At 40.2% G+C, this 19,470-nt stretch overlaps 1 long non-coding RNA gene across 1 annotated transcript; it reads right to left on the reverse strand.

Annotated features, from left to right (window-relative positions):
* Positions 1 to 302: 302 nt before the first annotated feature.
* On the reverse strand, positions 303 to 15,077 carry LOC124715396. Its single transcript, XR_007005652.1, has 3 exons — positions 14,974 to 15,077; positions 14,705 to 14,825; positions 303 to 1,141 (listed from the first exon to the last, which is right to left on the reverse strand). It is a non-coding gene; the product is annotated as an uncharacterized LOC124715396 (long non-coding RNA).
* Positions 15,078 to 19,470: the final 4,393 nt, after the last annotated feature.

The raw sequence follows: 19,470 nt of genomic DNA on the forward strand, positions 1-19,470 counted from the left end.
TTGCTGATGACATGAACATCATAGTCACTGATGAAGAAACACCAGAACTCCTTTTTGAGAAAGCAAATGAAATTCTCAAACTTTTGCCAACTCACAGCATGGTGGTGAAGCAACCAGTAATGTATGATGCAGAAACAAGCAGAGTTGGTTGCAGTGTTGTAATTATTATTTATTTACCGATGAAGTGTTTTGGCTGATTTAGGCATCTTCAGATAGGCCTACACAAAAAATATCAATTTTGTTAGAAGTGGTAGGAACTCAATTTGAAAAATTGGAATTAGTTGCAAGAAATTATTACACAACTTACTTATACTAGGTGGCGTTAGGCACATGAGATAAGGAGCATACAAAACATCACAGGAAATAATTTGCCTCCATCAAATGCTTGTAAACTTTGTGTGGTGTCCCATAAATAAATAGAAATGAATCTAGCCTAAAACAAGTCAAACTCAGTAAACAACTTTGTCATAAAAATATAGTATGCATTATGACAAAGAAAAGAGGAAAACAAATTACCTTCTCTAGGCATGCAATATAGAAATGAATACAAGAAAGGACCAGGCCTACATACATCTGTTGTCACATAAACATGTTAAAAGTGGAGTTGCTCATGTTTGCTCTGCACAAATAGTACTGAGCACAGGAAGAAATGGAAATAGCTAAGAATGAAGAATGAATACATTGGTTATCACAAACATACATAATCCACATATGGTACTGATGATTGCTAAGGTTTGTGTGGCAAGTGTTTATAATGTGACATGATCTAGTGCATCTGTCGCTTACTTCTCACTTTATGTATACTCCTGTGTATACATAATTGATTAACCATAGACTTTACTCCGTATTTTTGAGATTATGGTCCATCAACCATTGCTGGCACTTGGCTCCATGAATCCTTTCATCTAAAAATTTTTAATATTTGGGAAGGCAGATGTTTTGATTTTTGTGCACCTCACATAGGCAGTGTTTGAAGCTCCTAATACTTAATGCTTCATCCTTGCTGTAGAACCAATTAACTCTTGTGTCCATCGTTGATAACTGTCAATACCATTTGGGGGTCCTTTATGCATTTTCACATCTATGGACTACAGCACAGAACTTTATTTATTTCTTTTTATCTTGTTATTTTGACCACCATCTGTAAAAAGAGTACCCACATTTTTTAATATGATTAGTTTCATATCAGTTGTATACAAGACTCACAATAGCTCTCATTATTTGCTAATTAATGATTTCCTATACCTGTAAATTAAATAATATTTCATAACTCACAGCTCACTGACACCGACTTCTATGAGTTGCATACATTTGGCGCACATTTTTCCGTGTTCCCATGTCCAGTACTATTTGTGTAGCTCAAATATGAGCAACTACACCTCCAACATGTTTACATGATGACAGGTCTACATAGGTCTCACTCTGTTTTGAATTCCTTGTACCACATTACTTGCCTCAACAAGGAAATCTGTTGTTTTTTGCTTTTCTATTTTATGGTGTGTAAAATATTTTTAAGACAAAGCCAGTCACCGAGTTTGACTATTTTTCAGCTATATTCCATACCATTTACTTATAGAACACCAAAAAATGTTTCTGAATATTTAACAAGGGTAATAATTTGCTGAGATGTATTGTATGCTCAGTATCCCATGTGCCTAACACCATCAGTAAGTTGTGTTACAATCTCTAGCTAGTAAGTCCATGTTTACAGAATAAGGTCACGCCACTTCTAATGAAATTTATATTTTTTGTGTAGGCAAATCTGAAGATGCCTGAATCAGGTGAAAGGCATCATCGGTATATAAATAATAACACGAATCTTGCAATCAAAGCTGTTTGTTTCTGCATTGAAACTTTTGAAGGTGTTTACAATTTGACAGTATGTAATAAATTAACATTGCACAGAAAAAAATAAGCACTCTGCATTTCGTCATAAAGAGGGAACACAATTCTGTCAGATTAAACATGGGTGATGAATTTATAAACTGCGTAACAAAACAGAGTTTTTAGGGATGAATATTGATTGTCCATTAACATGGAATGAACAAACAAAGATACTGGTGTAACAGACAATGTTTTGCAGCTACATAATATTTCGACTAGTTTTCAGCAATGAGATTTTTTTCCTGGGGATCAGAAGCACAAAACATGGATACAGTTTCTAAACAGTAGAATAGGGCCAGAAGTAGTAGTCAGGCTCATTGTAACTGCAGAAACAGGGCTGATTTAAGGCACAAGTGACAAGCTGCCACTTCAGGTGCCTTGCTGACAGGGGTATCACACCTGTAAGGTCCCTTCGGGTGCCAAGCTTAGAGGGGTGCCAGGGTTGCCCAAATGCAAGATTTATATGCTGGATGTATCAAAATTAGCAGAAAAAATGACATGGGTAGAAGTATACGAGGAAAAATGGGAGGAGTGGAAGGCATCAAATGGTAAGTTGCATGCATGAAAATGTTCTCTAACTGGCCCTTTGTAGATAATACATAAAAGTATTAGTCAGGCTCATTGTAAAGAGCTATTTAAAAAACTGGGTATCTTTACTGTACCAAGTGAGTACACCTATCAATCTGTTGTGCAGATCAGAGATAACTGTAAGAAGTGTTTCATTAATAGTATAGTGCATCACAGAACATAGACCTGTCATTATGTAAACATGTTGGAGGTATACTTGCACACACTCAAGCTACGCAAATTGTAATGGGCATGGGAAGACAGAAAAAAAGTGTGTGTGTGTGTGTGTGTGTGTGTGTGTGTGTGTGTGTGTGTGTGTGTGTGTGTGGCTAAACATGCCTTGGTGCACGGCCAGCACATCTTGGCACAGTGTTACACCGTCCAGGTTATCTAGATACTTCCCACCAACACCAACCTATCCGAACTCCTCCGGAGATGGGAACTTGCTCTTCAATATATCCTTTCTTCCTGTTACCTACCAGGCCTCAATCTCCGCTAATTTCATGTTGCCGCCACTCATACCTCACCTGTCATTCAACATCAACTTTGCCTCTGCACTTCCGCCTCGACTGACATCTCTGCCCAAACTCTTTGTCTTTAAATATGTCTGCTTGTGTCTGTATATGTGTGGATGGATATGTGTGTGTGTGTGTGTGTGTGTGTGTGTGCGCGCGCGAGTGTATACCTGTCCTTTTTTCCCCCTAAGGTAAGTCTTTCCGCTCCCGGGATTGGAATGACTCCTTACCCTCGCCCTTAAAACCCACATCCTTTCGTCTTTCCCTCTCCTTCCCTCTTTCCTGATGAGGCAACAGTTTGTTACGAAAGCTGAATTTTGTGTGTATGATTGTGTGTCTATCGACGTGCCAGCGCTTTCGTTTGGTAAGTCACATCATCTTTGTTTTTAGATATATTTTTCCCATGTGGAATGTTTCCCTCTATTAATTATATATATAGACACACACACACACACACACACACACACACACACACACACAGAGATGATGTGACTTACCAAACGAAAGCGCTGGCGGGTCGATACACACACAAACAAACACAAACATACAGACAAAATTCAAGCTTTCGCAACAAACTGTTGCCTCATCAGGAAAGAGGGAAGGAGAGGAAAAGACGAAAGGATGTGGGTTTTAAGGGAGAGGGTAAGGAGTCATTCCAATCCCGGGAGCAAAAAGACTTACCTTGGGGGAAAAAAGGACGGGTATACACTCGCACACACACACATATCCATCCACACATATACAGACACAAGCAGACATATTTAAAGACAAAGAGTTTGGGCAGAGACGTCAGTCGAGGCAGAAGTGCAGAGGCAAAGATGCTGTTGAATGACAGGTGAGGTATGAGTGGCAGCAACTTGAAATTAGCGGAGATTGAGGCCTGGTGGGTAACGGGAAGAGAGGATATATTGAAGAGCAAGTTCCCATCTCCAGAGTTCGGATAGGTTGGTGTTGGTGGGAAGTATCCAGATAACCTGGACGGTGTAACACTGTGCCGAGATGTGCTGGCTGTACACCAAGGCATGTTTAGCCACAGGGTGATCCTCATTACCAACAAACACCGTCTGCCTGTGTCCATTCATGCAAATGGACAGTTTGTTGCTGGGTATTCCCACATAGAATGCATCACAGTGTAGGCAGGTCAGTTGGTAAATCATGTGGGTGCTTTCACACGTGGCTCTGCCTTTGATCGTGTACATCTTCCGGGTTACAGGACTGGAGTAGGTGGTGGTGGGAGGGTGCATGGGACAGGTTTTACACCGGGGGTGGTTACAAGGATAGGAGCCAAAGGGTAGGGAAGGTGGTTTGGGGATTTCATAGGGATGAACTAACAGGTTACGAAGGTTAGGTGGACGGCAGAAAGACACTCTTGGTGGAGTGGGGAGGATTTCATGAAGGATGGATCTCATTTCAGGGCAGGATTTGAGGAAGTCGTATCCCTGCTGGAGAGCCACATTCAGAGTCTGGTCCAGTCCCGGAAAGTGTCCTGTCACAAGTGGGGCACTTTTGTGGTTCTTCTGTGGGAGATTCTGGGTTTGAGGGGATGAGGAAGTGGCTCTGATTATTTGCTTCTGTACCAGGTCGGGAGGGTAGTTACGGGATGCGAAAGCTGTTGTCAGGTTGTTGGTGTAATGGTTCAGGGATTCTGGACTGGAGCAGATTCGTTTGCCACGAAGACCTAGGCTGTAGGGAAGGGACCGTTTGATGTGGAATGGGTGGCAGCTGTCATAATGGAGGTACTGTTGCTTGTTGGTGGGTTTGATGTGGACGGACGTGTGAAGCTGGCCATTGGACAGATGGAGGTCAACATCAAGGAAAGTGGCGTGGGATTTGGAGTAGGACCAGGTGAATCTGATGGAACCAAAGGAGTTGAGGTTGGAGAGGAAATTCTGGAGTAGTCCAGATCATGAAGATGTCATCAATAAATCTGTACCAAACTTTGGGTTGGCAGGCCTGGGTAACCAAGAAGGCTTCCTCTAGGCAACCCATGAATAGGTTGGCGTACGAGGGGGCCATCCTGGCACCCATGGCTGTTCCCTTTAATTGTTGGTATGTCTGGCCTTCAAAAGTGAAGAAGTTGTGGGTTAGGATGAAGCTGGCTAAGGTAATGAGGAAAGAGGTTTTATGTAGGGTGGCAGGTGATCAGCGTGAAAGGAAATGCTCCATCGCAGCGAGGCCCTGGACGTGCGGAATATTTGTGTATAAGGAAGTGGCATCAATGGTTACAAGGATGGTTTCCGGGGTAACAGAATGGGTAAGGATTCCAGGCGTTCGAGAAAGTGGTTGGTGTCTTTGATGAAGGATGGGAGACTGCATGTAATGGGTTGAAGGTGTTGATCTACGTAGGCAGAGATACGTTCTGTGGGGGCTTTGTAACCAGCTACAGTGGGGCGGCTGGGATGATTGGGTTTGTGAATTTTGGGAAGAAGGTAGAAGGTAGGGGTGCGGGGTGTCGGTTGGGTCAGGAGGTTGATGGAGTCAGGTGAAAGGTTTTGCAGGGGGCCTAAGGTTCTGAGGATTCCTTGAAGCTCCGCCTGGACATCGGGAATGGGATTACCTTGGCAAACTTTGTATGTGGTGTTGTCTGAAAGCTGACGCAGTCCCTCAGCCACATACTCCCGACGATCAAGTACCACGGTCGTGGAACCCTTGTCCGCCGGAAGAATGACGATGGATCGGTCAGCCTTCAGATCACGGATAGCCTGGGCTTCAGCAGTGGTGATGTTGGGAGTAGGATTAAGGTTTTTTAAGAACGATTGAGATGCAAGGCTGGAAGGCAGAAATTCCTGGAAGGTTTGGAGAGGGTGATTTTGTGGAAGAGGAGGTGGGTCCCGCTGCGACGGAGGACGGAACTGTTACAGGCAGGGTTCAATTTGGATAGTGTCCTGGGAAGTTGGATCATTAGGAGTAGGATTAGGATCATTTTTCTTCGTGGCAAAGTGATATATATATGTAAAACAAAGAAGTTGCGACTTACCAAACGAAAGCGCTGGCAGGTTGATAGACACACAAACAAACACACAAAATTCAAGCTTCTGCAACCAACGGTTGCTTCATCAGGAAAGAGGGAAGGAGAGGGAAAGACAAAAGGATGTGGGTTTTAAGGGAGAGGGTAAGGAGTCATTCCAATCCCGGGAGTGGAAAGACTTACCTTAGGGGTAAAAAAGGACAGGTATACACTCGCGCACACACACCCATATCCAACCGCACATACACAGACACAAGCAGTTATATTCTGCTTGTGTCTGTGTATGTGCGGTTGGAATAAAATTGTATAATAAATTACCCAAGGATATGAAAAAGATTACTGAGTAAAATATGTATGTTTAAATAGGTAGCTAAAACAATATTCATCAATATGCACACTACATAATTAAATATTATTTAAAAGATTCAGAAAAGTGGTTAATAATAAAAGGGGATAATTTAAGGTCTTGTCATATTACAGTACTATAATCCTTTTGCAGGAAAATCTTGAGCCAAGATCTACAGTGCATGATAGTACTGGCTTAGTTTTGGAATGAGGGGAGGGCATGAAGATATGCATGGAAAATAGTGGCATGCTTCCAGATCTGGAGTAGCTTTCCAAAAGGAATGAATTTAATGGCAAGGGCAGAGCACCAAGCTCATGGTTCCAGATTCATCAGATGGTGTCTTTGTGTGCAAAACTGTGGTAAAATAAAAAGAAAGTGGATAGGGATCAACCAGATGAGACAGTGCAGTTTTTAAGATGCTGATATATTCATGAGGATGGTGTTTTCTTTGTCCAGTCATCCTGATTTTAGCTTTCCATGGTTTTATTTTAAGCCATTTGTTGTCACTATATTATGGTGAATAATCCAGAATCATTGTAAGTTCATCACCAGATGAATAAAATAAATAAATTTCACTTAGGAAGGGACATTGGTGTATCTCTCTCTCTCTCTCTCTCTCTCTCTCTCTCTCTCTCTCTCTCTCTCATGTTTTTAATAAATAAAGATATATTATATATTATTGTTTTGTAACATATTCTACATCCTGGAGCTTCTCCTCAAAAAAAAAAAAAATTACATATAAACTAATAGTACACTACACCAAAGAATTACCTGTTATACTATAATCAATACACAACATGAAAGCTCTAGTTGGTTTCTGAAGTGGGAGATCGAATCATGCTGGGACAATCACAAATTCTAAACCCAAATATCTTAAGGGGATCACCAAGTATCTTAATCATGGCTGAAAATTAGACAAAAAATAAGCAAGCCAGTGATAACACCTGACATATTTAAAAATGGCACAGAGCCTATCACTCTTACAACACAGTATGAGGAACAAAATCCACCCCAGAAAAACCTGGTGAAATAAAATTCATGCTACTCAGCTAATTACCATAATGACCACAATATTCTCAGCTAAAAATATTTACACAGTCACTGTCATTCATTAACAGAGAAACTGAGGGAGAGGAAGAAAAAGGTCTCCAACTTCAGAACAAAATAATTTTAATTCACAGCCTAATCCAACAGTCATTTCCACAACTCACAAATACAAAATCTGCCACTCTATATATTCACACTGAAACCCTCTAGGATACAGCAGTTCCGTGTATGCTCTTAGAATCTCACCTTCTTTCCACTGTGCTTTTTCCATGGTAGACATGAACTTTTGAAATATAAATCTCCATGCACAAGGTATATATTGATATCTTTATCAGTAGAGAGACACCATTTAGTTATGCGTAGTCTCTTCAAACTCCCTACTAATACTGTACAACAATATATACAAATTCTCTCACGGCCTCTTTGGAATCATGTGCCAGGCATAGTGCAGTACCCCTCATACTATACTTCCTTGGGCTCATATACATTTAAGTTGAGAACTTTTAACGATTACTCACCATTTTCCTCGACAGCCTTTTTCTTGCAAATAACAAATAATCCCTAGCACATCATTTTGAGCTGAATTGTTCAACAGGAAAAAAGTGCACTCCCCAAATTGCACAAACATATGTGGTCAGACGGTATGCAGATTTCCTGTTTGAAAATTTCAATACCCATCTCCCTTTTCTGATATCATGTTGGGTTTCACTGTAAAGCCCACCCTGATTCAAATCAGTATAATACATAAAATTACCCTCCGTAAACTATACTTCCTACTCCACCTGTCTATTCATTGTAATACTTATTCCCAACTAACATAAGATACAAAGTTAGACACAATGACTCATAAATCATAAAGTAACATGAAACCTTTTTACCTATTCCCCAGATCAATTAGCTCATTATTGCTTACCACATGATAATGGGCACCTGTAAAAATTTATCTGGAGGAGGGAGGGTGTGGTTGTGGTGGTAATGGGAGTGGGGCTGGCGCAAGACTCAAATTTGCCATTTTTTTACGTAAATGAATTTGTCAGTTTTTATATGTGTCACTCTACAAGAACTAAACTGTATTGGTACATACTACAACTGACAAAATGACATGTTTATCAGAAACATGAGAAATCACTTCTAAAAGTGCATGAATAAAAACTCGTACTCCAAGTTACAAGGGGCGAGGGGGAAGTGCCCTCTCTTGCCTGCCACACACCTTCTGAATGCCTATACATAGAGCAGCAGAAGGCATGGACACTACAAATGGGAAAATATAAGCAGCACTAATGTCACCAGTGACCTTCCAATACTTGTTATACATTTGTCCAAATATCATAATGTGGTGGACCCTAAACAATAATTGTTCTGTTCACTACCAGTTAAATATGGCTTCAAATCAATTATCTTCACTAACCTTCTTAGACTGAAGATACACCAAACCTAAATACATTATGATGAGATTTAGTGACTACAATGCCTATACACTAATCACTATTTCTTCACTGAACAGACATTCTCCACAATTTATCCTTTGTCTTTACTGATATTTGCTTCACTAAATGAAAACTAGTAAGTTTGGCCTAGTTGTTATACCTCTTCTTCTGCTCTTCAGATTTTTATTCCATCCTTTCCTTTGCCAATCTGTTCTTTTCTTACAATCACAAACTCCACCTCATCCTTAACTACATTGCTCACAAGGGAACCTCCCCATCGCACCCCCCTCAGATTTAGTTATAAGTTGGCACAGTGGATAGGCCTTGAAAAACTAAGCACGGAAGAAGTTGTGTGGAACTATGAAAAAATAAGCAAAATATACAAACTGAGTAGTCCATGTTGAAGATAAGCAAAATCACGGAGAATGTGAGCTCAGGAGCGCCGTGGTCCCGTGGTTAGCGTGAGTGGCTGCGGAATAAGAGGTCCTCGGTTCAAATCATCGTTCGGCTGAAAAATTTTCCTTCTTCATTTTCGCAAAATTATGATCTGTCCGTTCGTTCATTGACGTCTCTTTTCACTGTAATAAGCTTAGTGTCCCCCCCCCCCCCCCCCCCCCCATGAACCATGGACCTTGCCGTTGGTGGGGAGGCTTGCGTGCCTCAGCGATACAGATAGCCGTACCGTAGGTGCAACCACAACGGAGGGGTATCTGTTGAGAGGCCAGACAAACGTGTGGTTCCTGAAGAGGGGCAGCAGCCTTTTCAGTAGTTGCAAGGGCAACAGTCTGGATGATTGACTGATCTGGCCTTGTAACAATAACCGAAACGGCCTTGCCGTGCCGGTACTGCGAACGGCTGAAAGCAAGGGGAAACTACAGCCGTAATTTTTCCCGAGGGCATGCAGCTTTACTGTATGATTACATGATGATGGCGTCCTCTTGGGTAAAATATTCCGGAGGTAAAATAGTCCCCCATTCGGATCTCCGGGCGGGGACTACTCAAGAGGATGTCGTTATCAGGAGAAAGAAAACTGGCGTTCTACGGATCGGAGCGTGGAATGTCAGATCCCTTAATCGGGCAGGTAGGTTAGAAAATTTAAAAAGGGAAATGGATAGGTTGAAGTTAGATATTGTGGGAATTAGTGAAGTTCGGTGGCAGGAGGAACAAGACTTCTGGTCAGGTGACTACAGGGTTATAAACACAAAATCAAATAGGGGTAATGCAGGAGTAGGTTTAATAATGAATAGGAAAATAGGAATGCGGGTAAGCTACTACAAACAGCATAGTGAACGCATTATTGTGGCCAAGATAGATACGAAGCCCACACCTACTACAGTAGTACAAGTTTATATGCCAACTAGCTCTGCAGATGACGAAGACATTGAAGAAATGTATGATGAAATAAAAGAAATTATTCAGATTGTGAAGGGAAACGAAAATTTAATAGTCATGGGTGACTGGAATTCGAGTGTAGGAAAAGGGAGAGAAGGAAACATAGTAGGTGAATATGGATTGGGGGACAGAAATGAAAGAGGAAGCCGCCTGGTAGAATTTTGCACAGAGCACAACATAATCATAACTAACACTTGGTTTAAGAATCATGAAAGAAGGTTGTATACATGGAAGAACCCTGGAGATACTAAAAGGTATCAGATAGATTATATAATGGTAAGACAGAGATTTAGGAACCAGGTTTTAAATTGTAAGACATTTCCAGGGGCAGATGTGGACTCTGACCACAATCTATTGGTTATGACCTGTAGATTAAAACTGAAGAAACTGCAAAAAGGTGGGAATTTAAGGAGATGGGACCTGGATAAACTGAAAGAACCAGAGGTGGTACAGAGATTCAGGGAGAGCATAAGGGAGCAATTGACAGGAATGGGGGAAAGAAATACAGTAGAAGAAGAATGGGTAGCTTTGAGGGATGAAGTAGTGAAGGCAGCAGAGGATCAAGTAGGTAAAAAGACGAGGGCTAGTAGAAATCCTTGGGTAACAGAAGAAATATTGAATTTAATTGATGAAAGGAGAAAATATAAAAATGCAGTAAGTGAAACAGGCAAAAAGGAATACAAACGTATCAAAAATGAGATCGACAGGAAGTGCAAAATGGCTAAGCAGGGATGGCTAGAGGACAAATGTAAGGATGTAGAGGCCTATCTAACTAGGGGTAATATAGATACCGCCTACAGGAAAATTAAAGAGACCTTTGGAGATAAGAGAACGACTTGTATGAATATCAAGAGCTCAGATGGAAACCCAGTTCTAAGCAAAGAAGGGAAAGCAGAAAGGTGGAAGGAGTATATAGAGGGTCTATACAAGGGCGATGTACTTGAGGACAATATTATGGAAATGGAAGAGGATGTAGATGAAGATGAAATGGGAGATATGATACTGCGTGAAGAGTTTGACAGAGCACTGAAAGACCTGAGTCGAAACAAAGCCCCCGGAGTAGACAATATTCCATTGGAACTACTGACGGCCGTGGGAGAGCCAGTCCTGACAAAACTCTACCATCTGGTGAGGAAGATGTATGAGACAGGCGAAATACCCTCAGACTTCAAGAAGAATATAATAATTCCAATCCCAAAGAAAGCAGGTGTTGACAGATGTGAAAATTACCGAACTATCAGCTTAATAAGTCACAGCTGCAAAATACTAACACGAATTCTTTACAGACGAATGGAAAAACTAGTAGAAGCCAACCTCGGGGAAGATCAGTTTGGATTCCGTAGAAACACTGGAACACGTGAGGCAATACTGACCTTACGACTTATCTTAGAAGAAAGATTAAGGAAAGGCAAACCTGCATTTGTAGACTTAGAGAAAGCTTTCGACAATGTTGACTGGAATACTCTCTTTCAAATTCTAAAGGTGGCAGGGGTAAAATACAGGGAGCGAAAGGCTATTTACAATTTGTACAGAAACCAGATGGCAGTTATGAGTGTCGAGGGACATGAAAGGGAAGCAGTGGTTGGGAAGGGAGTAAGACAGGGTTGTAGCCTCTCCCCGATGTTGTTCAATCTGTATATTGAGCAAGCAGTAAAGGAAACAAAAGAAAAATTCGGAGTAGGTATTAAAATTCATGGAGAAGAAATAAAAACTTTGAGGTTCGCCGATGACATTGTAATTCTGTCCGAGACAGCAAAGGACTTGGAAGAGCAGTTGAATGGAATGGACAGTGTCTTGAAAGGAGGGTATAAGATGAACATCAACAAAAGCAAAACAAGGATAATGGAATGTAGCCTAATTAAGTCGGGTGATGCTGAGGGAATTAGATTAGGAAATGAGGCACTTAAAGTAGTAAAGGAGTTTTGCTATTTGGGGAGCAAAATAACTGATGATGGTCGAAGTAGAGAGGATATAAAATGTAGACTGGCAATGGCAAGGAAAGCGTTTCTGAAGAAGAGAAATTTGTTAACATCCAGTATTGATTTAAGTGTCAGGAAGTCATTTCTGAAAGTATTCGTATGGAGTGTAGCCATGTATGGAAGTGAAACATGGACGATAAATAGTTTGGACAAGAAGAGAATAGAAGCTTTCGAAATGTGGTGCTACAGAAGAATGCTGAAGATTAGATGGGTAGATCACATAACTAATGAGGAAGTATTGAATAGGATTGGGGAGAAGAGAAGTTTGTGGCACAACTTGACCAGAAGAAGGGATCGGTTGGTAGGACATGTTCTGAGGCATCAAGGGATCACCAATTTAGTATTGGAGGGCAGCGTGGAGGGTAAAAATCGTAGAGGGAGACCAAGAGATGAATGCACTAAGCAGATTCAGAAGGATGTAGGTTGCAGTAGGTACTGGGAGATGAAAAAGCTTGCACAGGATAGAGTAGCATGGAGAGCTGCATCAAACCAGTCTCAGGACTGAAGACCACAACAACAACAACAAGCTTAGTGTCTTGTGTTTTTCGACCGCACCGCAAAACCGTGCGATTAGTCGATGAAAGGACGTGCCTCTCCAATGGGAACCGAAAACATTTGATCGCAAGGTCATAGGTCAACCGATTCCTCCACAGGAAAACACGTCTGATATATTCTATACGACACTGGTGACGGCATATGCGTCACATGACAGGAATCTGTTGTCGACCCACCTAACTTGTACACTTGGCGAATGGGTACAAAAATTCTTCTACCTTGCCCGATTTAGGTTTTCTTGTGGATGTGATAATCACTCCCAAAAAAGTGATGAAAACACAAGCGTTTGTCACATAAACTGAAAATAAAAAGTTAAACTTTTTAACTGAGGGAAGGCTTGAACCAAGGACCTCTTAATCCGCAGCTGTTCACGCTAACCACGGGACCACGGCACTCTGGCTGTTGCTTTTTCCATGTTGTTGCCTATCTTGCGAATGGTCTATTCAGGTTGTATATTTTGCTTATTTTTTCATAGTTTCACACAACTTCTTCCTGTTTTCTCGATTGATCTGTGTTCAGTTTTTCAAGGCCTATCCACTGTGCCAACTTATAACTAAATCTGAGGGGGGTGCGATGGGGAGGTTCCCTTGTCAGTATTTTCTCTAAAATTAACTCACATGGTATGAAGCCTCTAGCATTATGTGAAAAGTTGCTGAGAATCTTTTCAAACACCACGATATATATTACCGAAGATGAATGCTTCCTGTAACAGTCTGTTCTGCACGGACAATTTAACTCCTTCATAAACCATTCACTCATGTTACCTAGTAAAAATTGGTGATATTCTAACGTTCCTGATATTATTTTAGGTTCTGGCCACTAAAAACTATTGTCACACATACTTTTGTAGCGTGTTTTCTAAACCCAAAATAGTAGTTTTTGGCTTCCAACAGGTTGTCCAAATGATTTATTCAGAATCCCAGATTTGGCTGGATGCTCAGATACTGCCTCTATAACACCTGCATCAGGCACCTCCCCAAAATTAAACATGGATTGCTACCCCTTGTCGTTCTAAGGCATCTGTAGGATGTCCCAATAAACTTATAAAAATTCCCCAATGTACGCTGAGGCATGTGGCTAAAACCTCAAATTAAGAAAGGCACTTTTGACAGTAATATTTCTAAACAAATGGTTTAACTTCACGTCAGTTACCCTTCTGCTGAACCCAGTTTAAATGTTCTTTAAGTACTTTACTCGTCTCTACAGGCTGCACTGCTTGCCCAGTTTTGAACAGTTAATTTGACAATCAGTGCATACTTTCTTCATTTGTGTTTTACAGTGCTCTTTGAATAACTGCATTTAATTATCACACTCATTTTCCAGCATTCTGACATCTCATTTTCAGATATCTTCTAAAGATTGCATTCTATTTTCAAACTGTAGAAATTGCTGTTCAAGTTGACCTGTACTTTGACTAAACTCAGTTATCAAATATGTGAGTTGCTTTCCACTTCTGTGATACATGGCTAAAGTGTGACAGCCGCCAACCCCACACTCCCCCCAATACTGATTGGTGAGACAAGACTGATCTGTGGTGTCTGTAGTGTAGCGAACAGCATAAGTTATGGTTGTGAGATGAGAAAGGCAAAAAATGAGAATGCAAAGTAACGGTTGTAGTACCGTAAGGTAGTGAACTAATTCGCATAATATTAAATTTCTGGTTACTTTTTCTCAACGTTTGTACTACAGTAACACAAACTTTTTTCTGTCCTCTTTCCAGTTTCTCATTGTATATTTCCATGTTCGCTCCATATAAAATACTACCGGCACCAATATTTCCTTCTCCCTGCTGTGACACAGACTGAACACTTTATTCCAACATGGTACCATGTGAATGGTCTGCCTTGGAATCACACTGTTAGGCCTACCCTTAATACTCAGCTTTCTTCCTGTACTTAAATACGATGCCGATATTTATCCGTTTCAATTAATCAGTTTATCTTTTTACATTAGACAACAGCACGATTACCGGTATTACACAAACAGTAAGGGGTAGCTACAAAACTAATAGTTCTGATTCTCACCTCTATGTCCTACTGAGAACTGTCCTTTTCCTTTGGTTTCCTGTTAACGATTATTGCCGTTAGTTGTCGACCACTTTGATAGCTGCGTGCCCTTCTACAATCTTCAATTGTTCAGTTTTCCCTGGAAAATTGTGCACGGGTGGTGATTGGGTTCATCGCAGGTTAAACACACACACACACACACACACACACACACTTCAGCACGTTTTGTTTTGTTCACTGGTATAAGTGTCTGTAAGTTTTATTTTCTAGTGACGACATTTATTTACCTGGCATCTTTTGAGTTGCTGTGCTAGTTGCATCTCGTTTGTCTTCATGTGGGACTGCTGCATCACTTAGTAACGCTGAATAGTCTAATATATTCTTGTTTAGTTGGAGCTGGTTGTTGCAATTCCAATAGTATACAAATATTTTGTTCCTTGACAGTTTTTTGTAAAATCCGACATTCATCCTCTTCCGTTGGCCCGCAACAGAACAATCATTATTATAGACAGTCAGATATTTACACACATGTAATTTGAGAGTTTTTTGTTCCACATTGGCATATTCCAGTAAGAAAATGTAATCAATCCATAGAGTAGGAATATCCATGGAGTGAGCATTCGGAAGTACAGAATAGGATTTTTTTTCGCGACACAAGGGCCCCACTCACGCACCAATTGATCAGCCGACAGTCCAACATATCTTACATGTATAGGCTTGTTAGGCTGATTACATTCGCTCCGATATCGATGGATTCCGCCTACGACCGACATCAGCCGGAGACGGTCGACCTTTTCAAATCAGTATTCCACTACGTGCGCAGTCGCACTATAGGTGAAGGTATAGTGTGTGTTAGCTCCGCAAATGTGAACAAAAACAGTGGTAATAAGTGTGCAAAATGTAAAAAACAAAACATTTACAGTGAAGAGAAATGTGTTACATGCCATGTGATTGTAAAAATATCAGAAGAAAGGATGGGAAAATCGACAAATTTCGTTAACGCAATCGCGAGTATAGCGTCCACATCGTCTTCCGGTCAACCTCGTGGTGAACATTATCGTGTATACTCAGACAAATGCTACTGCAACAAGCGAGCGGCGAAAGGTATTATGTGTGTTAAATGCAAAACTTTACACCATTACAGTTGTGCAAGTGCTAATCCGAAACAAAAATTCCGGGCTTGTCGGGAATGTTATGTAGACGACATTGAAAAAAAATTGATCAGTGCAGAATGCAACGTTGCTAACAGATCGGCATTTTAAACCGTAAATTGAGGCCTTAACACAAGAAGACCTACAGCCTGATATATTAAAGTATAAAAGCGAACTGCAAGAAGCAAAAATAATAAGAAGTTCATTAACTAACGAACTACAAAGACAGGCCTCACATAGAAAACACGCAGAGATCGAGGAATTTCAACAGAAAATGCATACCAGCGAAGCGAAAATCTGCGCCCAAGTGAAATATTTGTCTCCAAGAATAAATAATAAAACTTCACGAAATCTCTCTGAGTTAAATATCTACTCAGATAGCCACGGACGCTGACTGGCGGAAGTACTACGAAACCATTACGATCTGAAAGTATGCAGTCTTGTGAAACCAGGAGCATCAATGCGGGAAATTATTAGGGACGTTTTACTGGACAAACAAGACAGCAAAAATCGTCATGTTGTATCAATTGGAGGAGCAAATGACGTGTATTGTAACGAATTAGCTAACGCTATTATCAGTCTCAAAAGTGCCCTCAGTTCGATAGAAAACCAAAAAGTAACTGTTATTGGTGGGCTATACCACATAGGCATGACCTCATATCTGCTTCATGTGTGAACGCCGAAATTAAGGAAGCAAATAAACAGATACAAACAGCGTGTAAAGTGTACCCAAACATAAGATTTCTATCAGTCGATTTCTTGGATAGATGCAGCTTTACAAAACATGGCATGCGCGTGAATAGAAGAGGCAAGTCATCTCTGTGCAAAGCAATTTACGAAACGTTAGAACCATATAAAAAACAAAGTATCTATGAGTCAGTACCCGCCATTGTAATGAACTACCAATACATTACTGGAAGCAACCATGGACGAAGTGAATCTGTCTTGGAGACAACAACTAAAGCAGCTGCAGAACCACAAATTGCTACAGCATCACGATCAAATTCAGTAACAACTGCAGCACCAGCAAAACCAGCAACATCTGAACCAGCTCAAGCAACAAGACCAATAACAGCAGCAGCACAAGCAACAGAAGCAGAAATGGTGTCAACAACTGTAGCAGTTCCACTACAGTCACTGGCAGAAAAGAGGAAGCAAACCACAGGCATCATCAATTACAGGGCAAAACCAACAGATACTACAACAACAGATCCACCACCAACAGAAATAGTGCCAATAAAAGAATCAAAGGCAGCAACAGCATGAAGAATCCTGTCAGCACCACCACCACATCCACTACCACCACATCCACTACCCCCACCACCACCTCCGGCCACAGAAGCACCAGCAGCAACAACAGCAGCAGCAACTGAACCAACAACAACAGTAGCAGCAGCAACAAAACCATCAACAACAGTTGCAGCAACACAACACTGCCTAAGGAGGAGTCAAAGACAAGGTACATCTACATCATTAAATAAGGATTTTTTATGGCTTCACACAAAGAAATGGAAAAGATTGTGACAAATAAGCAAGAAAATTTGCAGATAAGTCACAACTACTATGGAAAAAGCAGCACATTACCAGGTAATGATAAAAGAAAAAATAATTGCAAAACAGTCAGGATAATGTGTCAGAATATTCAATGCCTCAGAAACAAAGCACTAGATCTAGAAGTAGCTTTAAATAATCTTGCTGATGTCTCTTGTATTTGTTTATCTGAACACTGGTGCAAGGCTAGTGAATTAAGTCTCATAAATATAAGCAAGTTTAATTTAGCAACACATTATTGCCGAAGTGTTTTTAAAAATGGTGGGGTATGCATTTACTCTAGAGTAGGATTGCAGTTCAAAGTGAAAACAGAATTGGACCATCTAAATATAGAAAAACATTTTGAATCATGTACCATAGAATTAAAAACTGAGGATAAGAGTGAAAAACTAGTTGTCATAACAGTATATAGATCTCCACTGGGTGACAAAAACATTCTTCAAAAAAATAGAAGCAGAATTAAACACTTTTTATAGTAATGAAGTGAAATTCTTTTTATGTGGAGATTTTAATATTAACCTGTTAACTGAAAGTCATGAAAAAAGACAGCTTTTGAGTATACTCAGCAGCTTCCACATGAAACCACTCTTTACAGATGCCACCAGAATAACAGAACTGTCATCTTCTCTTTTAGACAATATTTTATCAAATATGGAGAATGGTATCACTGAGCCACTAAACATAAACTTAGGTCTTTTGGATCGCAATACACTATTAACATACATAAATTACTCTATCCCCAAGGCAGTAAATTATAAGTGGGGATACAAAAGGCACTTCTATACAGAAAAAGTAAATACTTTCATCCAGTTGTTAGCTAATGAAACCTGGGAAGATGTCTTTGCACAAACAACAACCGAGGAAAGTTTCAATGCTTTTTCTAGTACATTCATGCCTCTATTTGAGATGTGTTTCCCAAAAAAGCTCACAAAGATCAATGTCATGCCTAGGAACACAAGCCAGTGGATAACACCTGCTATTAGAGTATCTAATCAAACACTAAAACATATCAGTCAACTCAAAAAAGATAACCAAGATGAACACTTCACAGATTATGTTAAGACATACAAGAAAATTTACAGGAAGGTGATAAAAAAGCCAAGACAGGGCACAATGACAGTGTAATTGCTGGGTCAGCAAACAAATCGAAAGCTATATGGAACGTAGTAAAAAAAGAAATAGGCCCAAGCAAAAATGTTAGAAATCCAGATGACTTTGTTTTAAAAGATGATCAATGTGTGCTAGTCAGAAATCGTACTTTAGCGAATTACATTAATGACTACTTCATAAATAGTCCAATCAATCTGCATAAAAATTGTTCTAAGATTAGTAGAACATCAATCCCAGAAGAACAAAGTGTTAATTCATTATTGCTACCTCCCACAAACAAATTGGAAGTTAATCGAATAATAAAAACAATGAAGAATAAAATGTCCTCAGGGATTGACGAGATACCTTGCTCAGTCATGATGAGATGTGCTAGTGTCATATCAGACCCACTCTCACACATCATAAACATATCATTTTCAGAAGGTGTCTTTCCACAACGATTAAAATTTGCAAAAGTAAAACCATTGTATAAAAAGGGCAATATACATGAAGTGGGAAACTATAGACCAATAGCTTTATTATCGGTATTTTCAAAAGTAATAGAGACAGTCATGAAAAACAGAATTACAAATTACCTCGAGAAATTCAATCTATTGTCTGTAAACCAACACGGCTTTCGCAAAGGAATGAGTACAGAGTCATCCATCACCAAATTCATTGAAAATATTGTAACGGGGCTAGATAAGAACAACAGTACAATAGGAATAAATTTGGACCTCTCAAAGGCATTCGATACTGTCCAACATGATATCCTACTAGACAAATTAGAATATGTCGGTATACGAGGAGTAGCTAAAAAGTGGTTTCAGTCATATCTCCATAATAGGAAACAGGTAGTAGAAATTGCAACAACAAACAGTAAAAACCAAAGTATTGTTTACAGATCGGATATTCAGACTGTGCCAATAGGGGTACCGCAGGGGAGTGTTCTAGGACCTCTACTATTTCTTCGTTACATAAATGATATCAAGA

The sequence above is a fragment of the Schistocerca piceifrons genome, chromosome 1 (assembly GCF_021461385.2).
Source record: "Schistocerca piceifrons isolate TAMUIC-IGC-003096 chromosome 1, iqSchPice1.1, whole genome shotgun sequence".
NCBI classification, from domain to species: Eukaryota; Metazoa; Arthropoda; class Insecta; order Orthoptera; family Acrididae; genus Schistocerca; species Schistocerca piceifrons.